This window comes from Hibiscus syriacus, unplaced genomic scaffold, assembly GCF_006381635.1.
Source record: "Hibiscus syriacus cultivar Baekdansim isolate YM2019G1 unplaced genomic scaffold, ASM638163v2 tig00110912_pilon, whole genome shotgun sequence".
In the NCBI taxonomy this organism is placed as follows: Eukaryota; Viridiplantae; Streptophyta; class Magnoliopsida; order Malvales; family Malvaceae; genus Hibiscus; species Hibiscus syriacus.
This window is the reverse complement of record NW_024062911.1, coordinates 720858-733677: the sequence shown is the minus strand read 5'-3', so window position 1 is coordinate 733677 and position 12820 is coordinate 720858. Positions and strand designations below refer to the sequence as shown.

At 37.7% G+C, this 12820-nt stretch overlaps 1 pseudogene; it reads left to right on the top strand.

The window, feature by feature from the left end:
• The first annotated feature begins 1135 nt into the window (after positions 1–1135).
• LOC120146345 lies at positions 1136–12481 on the top strand (annotated as a pseudogene).
• Positions 12482–12820: the final 339 nt, after the last annotated feature.

Sequence of the window (12820 nt, the reverse complement as noted above, 5' to 3'; positions counted from 1 at the left end):
TATTAAATGAACATAATTTTTTTGTTCATACACGTTTATTTAACTTAACAAACGAACATAAATGAATGGTTCACGAATAGTTCATCGAACGCTCTGTTCATTTACACCCCTAATAATGGTATAGATTTAAATTTTTGGTGCCTTATTTTTAAAAGAATTTAATTATAAATTTAATATTACAATTTATTTTTAAAAAAAAATTGAAGCATTCTAGACTAGATTTGTGGAGTTCAGGTCATTTTTCAGTGAACCAAACATTGAATTCATGTTTATGAGGTTAAAAAGTGTGAGTTGAAAATTTTAATAAATTGGTCGTCAGTAATGATAGTCGAAAATGATCGGTGATGACAACTGATAGTGAATGAAGACAATGATTAGTGGTGGTTGGTGATGATGACTTTAATTGGACTCATGGGTCAATTTGATATTTTATCTAAAGTTTATGATCAAACTAATATTTTATTTAAAATATAGAGTCAAGTTAAAAATTAACCATTTTTTCTGACATGCTACATCAATAAACTACAACAGTCAACTGTTTAATTACTAAAATAATACAGATTGAAAACAAAAATATGACCTGAATGCAATTTTTTAAAATCAATAACCAAAATCCAATAAACTTAACAAAAAAGGGACCGACAATATTGTTTAACAAAAAACAAACTTGGAAGGTAGGTCATGTTTGTTTACACGGACTAATAAAAGCACGCGATTCTTGTTGGCTTAATCCATTTTACTTTCCTTCCTAAAAATATAAAATAAAAAGGATAAGCTGAGTATCTAACTATTGTTTCTTTTCATTTTAATTACTATTTTTGAAATTTTATCAATCAGATTACATAATTATTTAAATACATTCAATCAAACCATCTACAATTAACATTTGATGGAAGTGCTGACGTGACAATTAATAAAATTAGTATAATTACATATTTGGTTAAATATTATTAATTATCACGTTAGTACTTCTATTAAATGTTAACGGTAATGACTTAATTGAATGTAATTAAATAATTAGGTGACCTGATTAAAATGTTTCAAAAAAATAATCAAAATGAAAAACAATAATATTTAGGTGGTCAATGGTATAGTTTACCCATAGAATAATCCTTATACTTTCTACCATTAACATCCGTCCTCTTAAAACTTAAAGCCAATGGCCAAACTCCCTTTGGGCTCCACTTTCTCTCTCTCTCTTTCCCTCCACCACATCCGTCAGCCTATCATAGGCTGTTACTTTGCCACCACTACAATGACAACGGTCGATCACCACCCATCCTTAGAGGTTATAGGCGGAGCACGTGACCGCTTCCTTCCAGCTCTCAACACCAACCTCCGCCTGCCCTACAACCCTTTCCCCCTCATCGCCTGGAACCGCCACGTCGAGACCATCTTCGCCTCCTTTTTCCGCTCCGTTCCACAAGTCAGATTACGCCGTGAGTGCCTCCGAGCCAAAGACGGCGGCTCCGTTTCCCTCGACTGGGTCTCCGGCGACCACCGCCGTCTTCCTGCTGATTCTCCCATCCTCATTTTATTGGTAACAATAATCTTTTGTAAAGAACTACTATTAATAAGTTATGTTATCCATGAAGCTTCAATTTTTTTATTTTTTACTTTTACTTTTGGTCTTTTGCAGCCGGGTCTGACTGGAGGAAGCCAGGATTCATATGTTAGACACATGTTAAGTACAGCAAACAGTAAAGGGTGGCGCGTTGTTGTTTTCAATAGCCGAGGTTGTGGCGAAAGTCCAGTTACAACTCCCCAGGTAATAATAGTACTCATTTTCTCTGTTTTATTCGTGTTTGATTTCAAACTTCTTTTCGAAAAGAACAGTTTTGGAAGATTGGGTTATTTTTTGAGTTGTTTTCTTCTTTTAAAGATATGTGTTGATTTGATTATTTAAATGAAACTGATATATATGCAGTTCTATTCAGCTTCGTTTCTTGGAGACACGCGTGAAGTAGTCGAACATGTTGGGGCTAGATACCCAGAAGCTAATTTGTATGCTGTTGGTTGGTCTCTTGGTGCAAACATTCTCGTTCGATATCTTGGTCATGTAAGATGGCAACACAACTGTCCATAAATGTTCATTATTCTTTTCATAATGAAATATTTTGCTTTATTTGGTTACTTTTGACGTACTGATAAAAATGTTAGTGTATTTGTTATGAGAAACCAACTTAATTTTCCTTGCTTTCTCTTATGTTGTTGGTATTGTCCACTGATTATCTTCATTTATTTACTTTTTGTGATTTCACTTGTTTGTGTTTTATTTGGGGCATCTGCATTTGGTTTCTGTAGCACTTCCGGACAATTTCGTTTTATGCATTTGCTTTCACTTCGTGTTGTTCTTTGAGTACAAAAGAGGAAAAGGTCTTTATAATTCTTGATTGAGCACCTCATTATAAGTTTGAAAATGGAATCCAATAGGAAATTCTAACTTTTCAGCCAGAGTAAAACTTTGTAGGGACAGTTTACGGTTCATTTAGCCCAATGTTTGGTATTTAGAGAGGTTGATACAAGTCTTTTGCTTTGATAGCTAATTTTTATATGTTTTTGCGGCTGACCTGCTCTAAGTTCACTGCTTTAAGGGAGGATGTTTTGTACTTTTTCTAAGTTTAGTTCTTTTTTTTTCTGGTTTGATCTGTGCTTCATATTTCTCCATTTTCTCACAGCAATGTTCCATTTCACCTGTCCTATGGTTGCATTCTACTTGCAGGAATCTCATGCTTGCCCCCTTTCTGGTGCTGTATCATTGTGCAATCCTTTCAATTTGGTCATTGCTGATGAGGACTTCCACAAGGGCTTTAACAATGTTTATGACAAAGCTCTCGCTAGAGCCCTCTGCAAGATATTCAAGAAGTAATTCTCTATATGATGCTCCTGCCAGTGTACCGCTTTTATCAACCTCATTTCCCAGTTTCCTGAGTTTCACTGTAATCTCGTGTTCAGGCATGCTCTCCTATTTGAAGATATGGAGGGTGAATTTAACATCCCCTTAGCTGCCAATGCAAATCTGTTAGGGACTTTGATGAAGGATTAACACGGGGTATGCTCTTAACTGTAAATTCCCATTTTGGAAAGAGGTGTGTAGGGTCTATAATGAAACATTATTGCTTATTAATCTTTTTTTTTTTTTTTGCCTTTCAGTTTCTTTTGGTTTCAAGTCAGTGGATGACTACTATTCTAATTCAGGAAGTTGTGATTCATAAAACATGTTCAAAGACCATTGCTGTGCATCCAGGTGATATATTTATGCAATTCTAAAACCAAGTATCCTGAGTTCCTTAGCTACTAGCTTATTATTGTATATCTTCTCTATAATGTTGCTGTTTCGAGCCTTGACACCGGCAAATTGTTTTCTTACATGGTGTTTTTTGCTTTTGTTATTGTTAGTCCATCTCACTTAATGCTAATATAGAAGTAGCAGTACTCTGGCTATTCTTTTATTGAAATCAATTGAAGTCTGTCAACAGACTAATCTTTCATGCAAATAGTGAGGACTGAAGTATTTTGTTTTAAAACCCATTGAATGGCCTCAGTGGTAAAAGGGAGTGTGTCTCCCTAGAGGATCCAGGTTTGAGCAGTTGCATCAGTAGGGTGTGCGCGCGTTGTAATAGGCTAAGAAAATTCTAAACGGATACTACCTTGTAGTCACCCGACTATTAAAAAAAACCTTTTTTGTTTCATTTTATTCGCAATGACTTCCTGAAAATGTTTTTTTACAATGTGTAGTTTTAAATTTTTGTACATTGTTAAAGATTGGATGCCTTCACTCATCCATTCATGTTCTAATGTCTGGAGCTTGCTGTTTGAAGAACTTATGACGATCTAAGCAGCTCAACTGAATCGTTAGAGCTGAATTTCAGGGCTCTTGTACATATTAGTTAGATTCTTCACTTCCCTTGGTAGTCTTTGGCGCTTGTTACCTGAATTGTGTATGTAACAGTTGATTTAAGCATTGGAGTTGCATGATACGTTTGATGAGAAAATTTGTCGATCACTACATTCCACTTATGTTTAAATCCGGTGTTATCACAGGCTGAAAATGATCCAATTGCACCATCCAGGGCTTCCTCGGGAAGCTATCAAGGTACGTTGATAGTCTTCCATTTATAAGAAAAAGACAGAAAAACAATCATTGTGAACCCTCAAAGACAACTGGAAACAGATACAAACCTCCCTTTTTATAGTATGTGTCAGGGATTTAAATAGTGGTCCGCTATTGAAATAGCGGTCGTTATATAAAGGTAAAGATGCCATCTGAAACGGTTATTACACGAACACGATACCCGCTATTCAAATAGCAGTCATCATATAACGGTAAAGATGCCGTCTGAAACGGCTATTACACGAACACGATACCCGTTATTCAAATCCCTGGTACGTGTGACTCTCAGCATATGTGGCTGACTGAATGACCCCCTAAATCCATTCCAAACCTTTTTTTCCTTTGAACAAAACGCCAAAGCAATTTGTCACATCCCTTTTAATTCATGCTAGTCATCTATGTCTTCATCTAGGTGTTCTCTCTCTCTCTCTCTCTAATATTCATATTGTACATCATATGCATTAGTTTAAGTGTCCTAACAAAATTTGTTCTAACTTAGGGAAATAAGGGCCTCTCATAGTTCCTGAACCTTTTAGCTTAATATCCCTAACATGTTTTGTGAATGGATCATCCATGACTACAAGAATTTCAAGCTTCTGCTATTAAATTTGTGGTCTGTTTCCGTGGAGAATTACTAGAAATCAGTGTGTTTGTTCATAACTGTTGACGAAAACGGTTAAAGAAAACGAAAGAACACGAGAATTTTACGAGGTTCGGCAATGTGCTTACGTCCTCGGTGCCTAGGCGGTGCTAGAATTTTATTCAATGATATTTTAGGTCTAGGTTACATCTCTATTTATAATAGAAAACCCTGGTACATAATTACAAAATCACCCTGTACCGTACCGCGGGGGCTACGCTCCCGCACCCTCAACCCACATAATTTGTAACCCCACACGAGACTTCTTTGTAAGGACAGTTTGATGTTCGCTTCGCTCACTCCGCTCCATCTCCTGTCCTCTTTACTGGTATTTATGAGCCATACCTAACAAATCTCCACCTTGGCGATATATCCTGCCCCTTGGAAACTTCAATGTGGGTTGGGTTACCTTGCTTCTTTAACAACTCGAAACATTCAACAAGTCCAAGCAATGCTTGAACTTGTCTGTCGTAACTGGCTTGGTGAACATATCAGCGGCATTCTCATCAGTATGTACCTTCTGAAACAAAACCTCTCCAGATGCAACCAACTCTCTGATCTTTGTGGAACCTTACATCAATATGTTTAGTTCTAGCACGATACACCTGATTCTTAGCCAAGTGAATAGCACTTTGATTACACAAAGCAACTGAACTCCACCTTGTGAACACCCAACTCCTTCACTAAACCATTAAGCCATAAAGCTTCTTTTGCAGCTTCAGCCGCTGCCATGTATTCAGCTTCAGTTGTAGATAGTGCCACGCAGATTGAACAGTAGACTTCCAGCAAATAGCCCTCCACCAAGAGTAAACACATACCCTGTCGTAGATCTTCTATTTCCAAGTCACCTGCATAATCTGAATCCACATATCCTACAACCAAAGGATTATCCCGCTGACTCCCAAAAACAATTCCATGTCCCACAGTACCCTTTAAGTACCGAAAGATCCACTTGACTGCATCCCAATGTTTGCTTACCAGGTTTAGACATGTACTTACAAACTTGACTAACAGCATGAGCTAAATCAGGACGAGTACATACCATCGCATACATCAAGTAGCCAACAGCAGAATACGAACCTTTGCCATATTTTCAGCTTCCTTATCTGTCTAGGGCACTGTTCTGATGAGAGCTTAAAGTGATTCGCCAATGGAGTGCTAACTGGTTTCGCGCTGCTCATCGCAACCTTTCTAGCATTTTCTCAACATAACCCCGTTGAGATAGCCGCAGTTTTCCTTGAGTCTCTGTCCCTGCAAATTTCCATTCCAAGAATTTTCTTTGCAGCACCTAAATCTTTCATATCGAATTCCTGACTCAATAAATTTTTCAAACCGATAACATCATCCATGTTCTTCGCAGCAATCAACATATCATCAACACAGTAATAGAAAATAAAAGAACCATCATCAAGGCTCTTAACATAGACACAACAATCATACTCCATCGGTTGTAGCCAATCTTGATCATATAGGAGTCAACCGTTTATAACCACTGTCTCGGAGACTGTTTTAACTCGTACAAGATTTCTTCAATCTGCAAACTAAATGCTCGTTTCCAGGTTGAGTGAAACCTTCAGGTTGCCGCATGTAGATCTGCTCCTCTAAATCACCATGCAAAAAAGCATTTTAACATCCATCTGCTCTAAATGCAAATCCCAACTAGCCACCAATGCAAGTACTGCTCGGATTGAAGTGTGCCTGACCACAGGAGAAAAGATTTCATCATAATCAACTCCTTTCTGCTGTGAAAAACCCTTCGCTACCAAACGAGCCTTGAACTTCTCCCCCCTCTTTTCTGTTTACTGCTGGTTTCTTCTTATACACCCATTTGCAACCAATCGGCTTCTTACCCTCAGGAAGGGGAACTAACTCCCATGTGCGATTGTGATTCAAAGACTCCATCTCCTCAACCATGGCTGCCATCCCTTGTCGTTTTCCTGACTAGTAACGGCATCATGAAAAGTAACTGATCATCACTGCTAACAGAAAGTGCAAAAGATACCCAAGTCTTCAAAACCCAATCTGTTCGGAGGCTTTATATTCGTCCGTCTGACCCTGTCTCTGGCGAGACTATAATCCTGCAAATCATCCGTAGTGGAACCACCAGAAGTCGGTTGAGAAGTTTCTGATTTCTCAACTGGAAACTGCTCGAAATCTACCACTGTCGTGTCTTGCTTCTGCTGCAACATAGACTGTTCATCAAAAAGACATCTCTACTAATCACAACTTTTCTTCGCAACTGGATCCCAGAACTTGAATCCTTTGACACCTTTCTTGTAACCCAGAAAAATGCACTCCTTCGATTTTGCATCAAGTTTGGATCTCTCATCAGCAGGTACATGCACATAAGCAGGACAACCAAAAATCCGTAAGTTATCAAAACTAACATCATAACCAGTCCATACCTCTTCTGCAACTTTCCCAGCCAGCGATGCCCTTGGCGATCTGTTGATAAGTAACACGCCATGTTAACAGCCTCAGCCCAGAAGTGTTTGGGAAGCCCCGCATTCAACCGCAAACATCTGGCTCTTTCATTCAACGACCTGTTCATTCGTTCCGCAACACCATTCTTGTGGTGTCTTGCGCACTGTAAAATGCCTCTGAATCCCATGCTCCTTACAGAATTGTAGGAACTGTGAATCTGTGTACTCCGTACCATTGTCAGACCGCAAACACTTGATTTTTCGTCCTGTTTGGTTTTCTACCTCAGCTTTCCACAGCTTGAACTTCTCAAAAACTTCAGATTTCTGTTTCAAAAAATACACCCAAACTTTCCGTGAAAAATCATCAATAAAAGTAACATAGTACCTAGATCCACCCAAAGACGATTCGTGGAAGGCCCCCATACATCAGAATGCACATAATCAAGAATCCCCTTGAGTTGTGTGCTTCGCAGTCTTGAAACGGACTTTAGTCGTTTTACCAAGAACACAATACTTGCAAAAATCGAGCTTACAGCTTTTGACACCATGCAACAAGTTTCTCTTGTGTAATTCTGCCATACCACGTTCACTAAGATGAGCAAGGCGCATATGCCACAATTTTGTCGTATCATCACAGGACTCAACAGAGTGAACTCCACCTGCAACGGTACTCCCTAACAATCTGTAGATATTCCCTGCAGTCATCTTGCCTTTCATCACAGTCAATGCTCCTTTAACAATCCGAATGGTTTCCCTATCCTCGTCAGCCTTAGGGATAAAACCATTCTTGTGCAAAGTGCCCAAGGAAATCAAATTCTTCTTCAAGTCTGGGATATGTCGAACACCACTCAACGTCCGAACGGAGCCATCGTGCATCTTAATTCTGACATCACCAATACCAACAATATTGCAACATCGATCATCACCCAAATAAACCGAACCAGAATTAACCGGCCTGTATGTCGAAAATCATTCCCTATTTGGCGTGATGTGATAAGAACATCCAGAATCAAGAATCCAAGCATCCGTCAATTGTGTCGTTTAAATAGAAAGCATATCACCCTCACTGCAATCAGAAGTATCATCCTCGACCACGTTCACAGACTTGGATGAGCCATCACGCTTCTCATCAGTCTGCTTTTTCAACTTCGGACAGTCTCGCTTCATATGTCCCGACTCCTTGCACTTGTAACAGTGAATCGTCTTCTTATCCCTGGATTTGGATCTGGAATTCCGCTTCCCGGACCCTGCCTTCTCTGGCTTCCGTCCACGATCTCGATTACCCTTGACATATAAGCTATCGGCTTGAGAGCTTTCCCCTGCATTCTGCTTCCGCTGGTTGTGAGCCAACAAGGCTGCAGTAATCTCCTCAACGTTGATAGTCTCTTTCCCATATGTAAGAGTAGTCACCATGTGTTCGTAAGAGGAAGGCAACGAACACAACAGAATCATCGCTCTGTCTTCATCCTCAATTTTCACATCAAGCCGAGCCAGATCAGAAACGATTTGATTGAAGACATTCACGTGTTGCGCCAAATCGTGATCGTCCTGCATCTTCAGCCCATACAGCCGCTGCTTCAGATACAGTTTTGTCGTTAAGGATTTGGACATAAACTGACTTTCCAACTTCCTCCAAATTTCGTTTGGAGACGATAGATGCATGACGTGATACATGACCTCGTCCGCCAAGCATAATCGTATGGTTCCTGCCGTTCGCTGCTGCAATTCTTCCCAATCTTCCTCATCCATCGACGCCGGCTTTGTAGGTCGCAAAGCCTTCAAGATCCCTTGCTGCGCCAATAGATCCTTCACCCTCGTTTGCCATAATCCGAAGTTACCCTGACCATCGAATTTCGCGACTTCGAATTTTGCTCCTGACATCTGATACCAATTGTTGGCGAAAACGGGTAAAGAAAACGAAAGAACACGAGAATTTTACGAGGTTCGGCAATGTGCTTACGTCCTCGGGTGCCTAGGCGGTGCTAGAATTTTATTCAATGATATTTTAGGTCTAGGTTACATCTCTATTTATAATAGAAAACCCTGGTACATAATTACAAAATCAACCCTGTACCGTACCGCGGGGGCTACGCCCCCGCACCCTCAACCCACATAATTTGTAACCCCACAACGAGACTTTCTTTGTAAGGACAGTTGATGTTCGCTTCGCTCACTCCGCTCCATCTCATGTCCTCTTTACTGGTATATTTATGAGCCATACCTAACAATAACTAATGGTTTGGCGAATCTGACCTATCAAGAAACATCTAGTGTGTTTGGTTTGCGGAAAAGATTATGACATGTAATAATCCTTTTTCGAATTACAATTTCACATTTGGTTTGACATGATTCCCTCAATAGTAATAATCTTTTATCAACAATAGTAATTTTTACCCCAAACCGACTCTTTTGGATCATATTACATTTGGAATGAGGGGTTTTGTTCATATCAATCTTTTGTCGCATTTTATAACTAGATAACTAATTATTCGGAGTATAAATTTATTAAATATTTTTATTTCATATTTTGTTTAACATTTAAATGGTGTTGCACACATTTAAATAGTGCTTTATTATCTAATGTGTTTTTATTGATATTGTGTTTATTATATTTCTAAAGCTGTATGTAGGGTTGCATGTTGCTTAAGATGAATGGATTAAGAGTTAATGTTATTGATTTTATAATTAATAGAAATAAAAACACATGAAATACTTCAGGAGCAATAATGTCTAATTTTGGTCGGAATTGACAAATAGTTAAGGAAATAGTGAGAACTGTGACAAAAAAGTGTTACACTTTATAATGATTTTCTCTCTTAGGTGGGAATAACTTCAAACTAAATATAAGAATAAAATTTTGAAAAAGATTATTATCTTTTTTGCTAACTAAACATCCCTACAATAAGACATTAGGAGAGGCTTTCCATAATAGGTGTTGGACTCTTATTAATTATATATTTTATTGATTGTATTTAGGGTATCAAATAGCATTTCGAAAACGCTATAGGGGTCATGATATTGCGGTCGTGCCACCGTTCGAAACCGTTATTCATAGTTTTTGCGATGGGTCACGGATTCACACTGATCGCGGTCGATTGCATCCGCAACTAAACAAAAAACGGACGATTGCGCCGATAACGGGAAGCAATCACCGTTATTCAACCGTGATTTGCCATATCTTAAGAAAAACCCACTACTGATCTTAACGGACTTTGCTGCAGTTGTTATGGAAGATGAAGGAAGGAAGGAGGAGAAATAGAAAAAGAGAAAAAGTAACTGTTGAACCCACCTTCATCTGGATCCTTCTATTTTGAAATCAAAACTTGATCTGTCTGGGTTGCAGTCCCAGCTCCCTACTCAACTGTAATCTTTGTTTCTCATCTGGGTGTGGGCACTCCTTGTACATTCTTCACGTTTTAACCAACAAAATCAATACGTTTATCCAAAAGAAAAGAAAAGAAAAAAAACAAAACTTGATTCTGGTTTGGAGAGAAAGAAGGGCCAGCAGGATTTTCTTCTTTTAGTTTTCTAGAATGTTCATTCAAACGGTTTTAAGATGAGTTTTGTATTTTTTTCGAGTAGTATGCTAACAGTTGTCTCTCACTTTGTTGCTTTAATGGATGTAGTTAGTGCGGTGAACATGGACTTTTATCATTTTGTTTTTCAATTTCAATAAAGAGCTGGCCATTTCATTTCTCAAAAAAAATATTATGTATTATAAACTTCTAATTTTAAATTTTATATTTTTATGTGAATTTTTTTTATTAGTTCTTATGTGGATTTTTTAAAAAATAAAATAAAATGAATATTGATTAGGTACATGAGACCAAAAATACGTGTAACCAGGTTTACAAATACCAGCCTCTTACGGGCCAAGACTCGAACCAAGTTTTTGTGACTCGAAAGTCTCGGATACCTGACATTTCGATTACCTAAAATGTAAGTACCTAAATTTAAACACCCTTAACATGGGCAATTAAGCCAGCAGCCTAGAGCTCCCTTAAGAATTACACCTAAACTACTGGGCTAAGTCCACTTGGTAATAGTTTACAACATTTTATTATATATTTGGTTTTTAGCTAAAGACCTTCTAATGTAAGGAAAACAAATTGAATCCAAAAAAATAGCCGGAAGGGATCACACTTGGGTCTTCAAGGGTATTACGACGTGCTCCTATCACTGAACAAACACTCAAATTTGGTTCATGTCTTACAACATAATGTATTTACCTTGTATCATAACAAAAATAATAAAATGAATTAAACATTGATTATTTTAGAGAATATATAACCACCAAAACAAAGTAAAATTGGGCCAATAATCATGTTTTAAGATTAGTTGTGCAAAATTAAAAAAAAAATCACGACCGCGACACCTGCAGTGACCTCGATGTCATCTGTTATGTCCGCAACTGCGATAAACGCGATGCGACCGAAAATGTGACCGCGAACGCTATTTAAAACCCTGATTGTATTCATTCTTTGGTAGGGATGTAAACGAATCGAACGTTCAACGAACCGTTCTTGAACCATTTGGCGGGAAGTTCATTTATTTATTAAATGAACAAGATTTTCTGTTCGTTTAAGTAAATGAACGAATACAAACAAAAGGCTTGTTGGTTCATTTATGTTTGTGAACGTTCGGTTATGTTTGATCGTTTATATTTGTTTAAATTTATTCACATATGTATTTCTCACCCAACAACTCACTATCCCTTTCATTTCACTATAGATTGGAAAAAAAATCCTTAAATCGTTTAAATTTATGTTCGTCTACGTTCGTTTATCATTTTAACGAATGAACATGAACGAATACGAACAAGCTAAATTCTTTAACGAATGAACATGAACAAGAAATTATATTCATTTAATTGTTCATGTTCGTTGTTTGTTTGGTTAAAGTTAAACAAATGAACATGAACATATCCTCATTCGTGCTCGTTTACAGGGCCTAATCTTTGATTTTATTTGTGTTCACCCGCGTATAAAAATTGTGTTATTAATAAATGTGTGTTTATCCTTAATAAATAATTGTAAATCTGCAATTGCTTGGAAAAAAATGTAATCCTTTGAAATAATATTCAAGTTTACATGTCCTCTTTGTTTGTCAGGAAAACCCAAACTGCATGTTGATAGTGACACCCAAAGGTGGGCATTTAGGGTGGGTTGCTGGTGCCGAGGCTCCTCTAGGTGCTCCTTGGACTGATCCTGTGATGATGGATTTTCTCGAGCATTTGGAATCAGGTACACTCAAACCTGACAAATTATCAAGGGGGTTGCATCACATACAAGTTTAGAAGGTAAATGGCTGCCCATATTATTTGTGGTATAATCAATTTAATTCTAACAATAAGCCCAATATAGCATAGCCGATTCTTTATTTTTTATGCTAGTCTTGAGAACTTGCATAATCATTTGATGATGAAGGTTGATAGGTGCAATGTAATTCTTTCGGTAAATGTTTTTAGAAAATTGAATAAATCAATATTATTGATGAGTCTTAAATTATGTGCTTGCATGATAGGTCATTATTTGCTTATCATTTCTCTTTTATCGGAACTTACGTATATTTTAGGACCATTTCATAAGTCTGACTAGTTTATGGATCATGGTTCAAGGTTTGACAGAATGAATTTATTCCTTA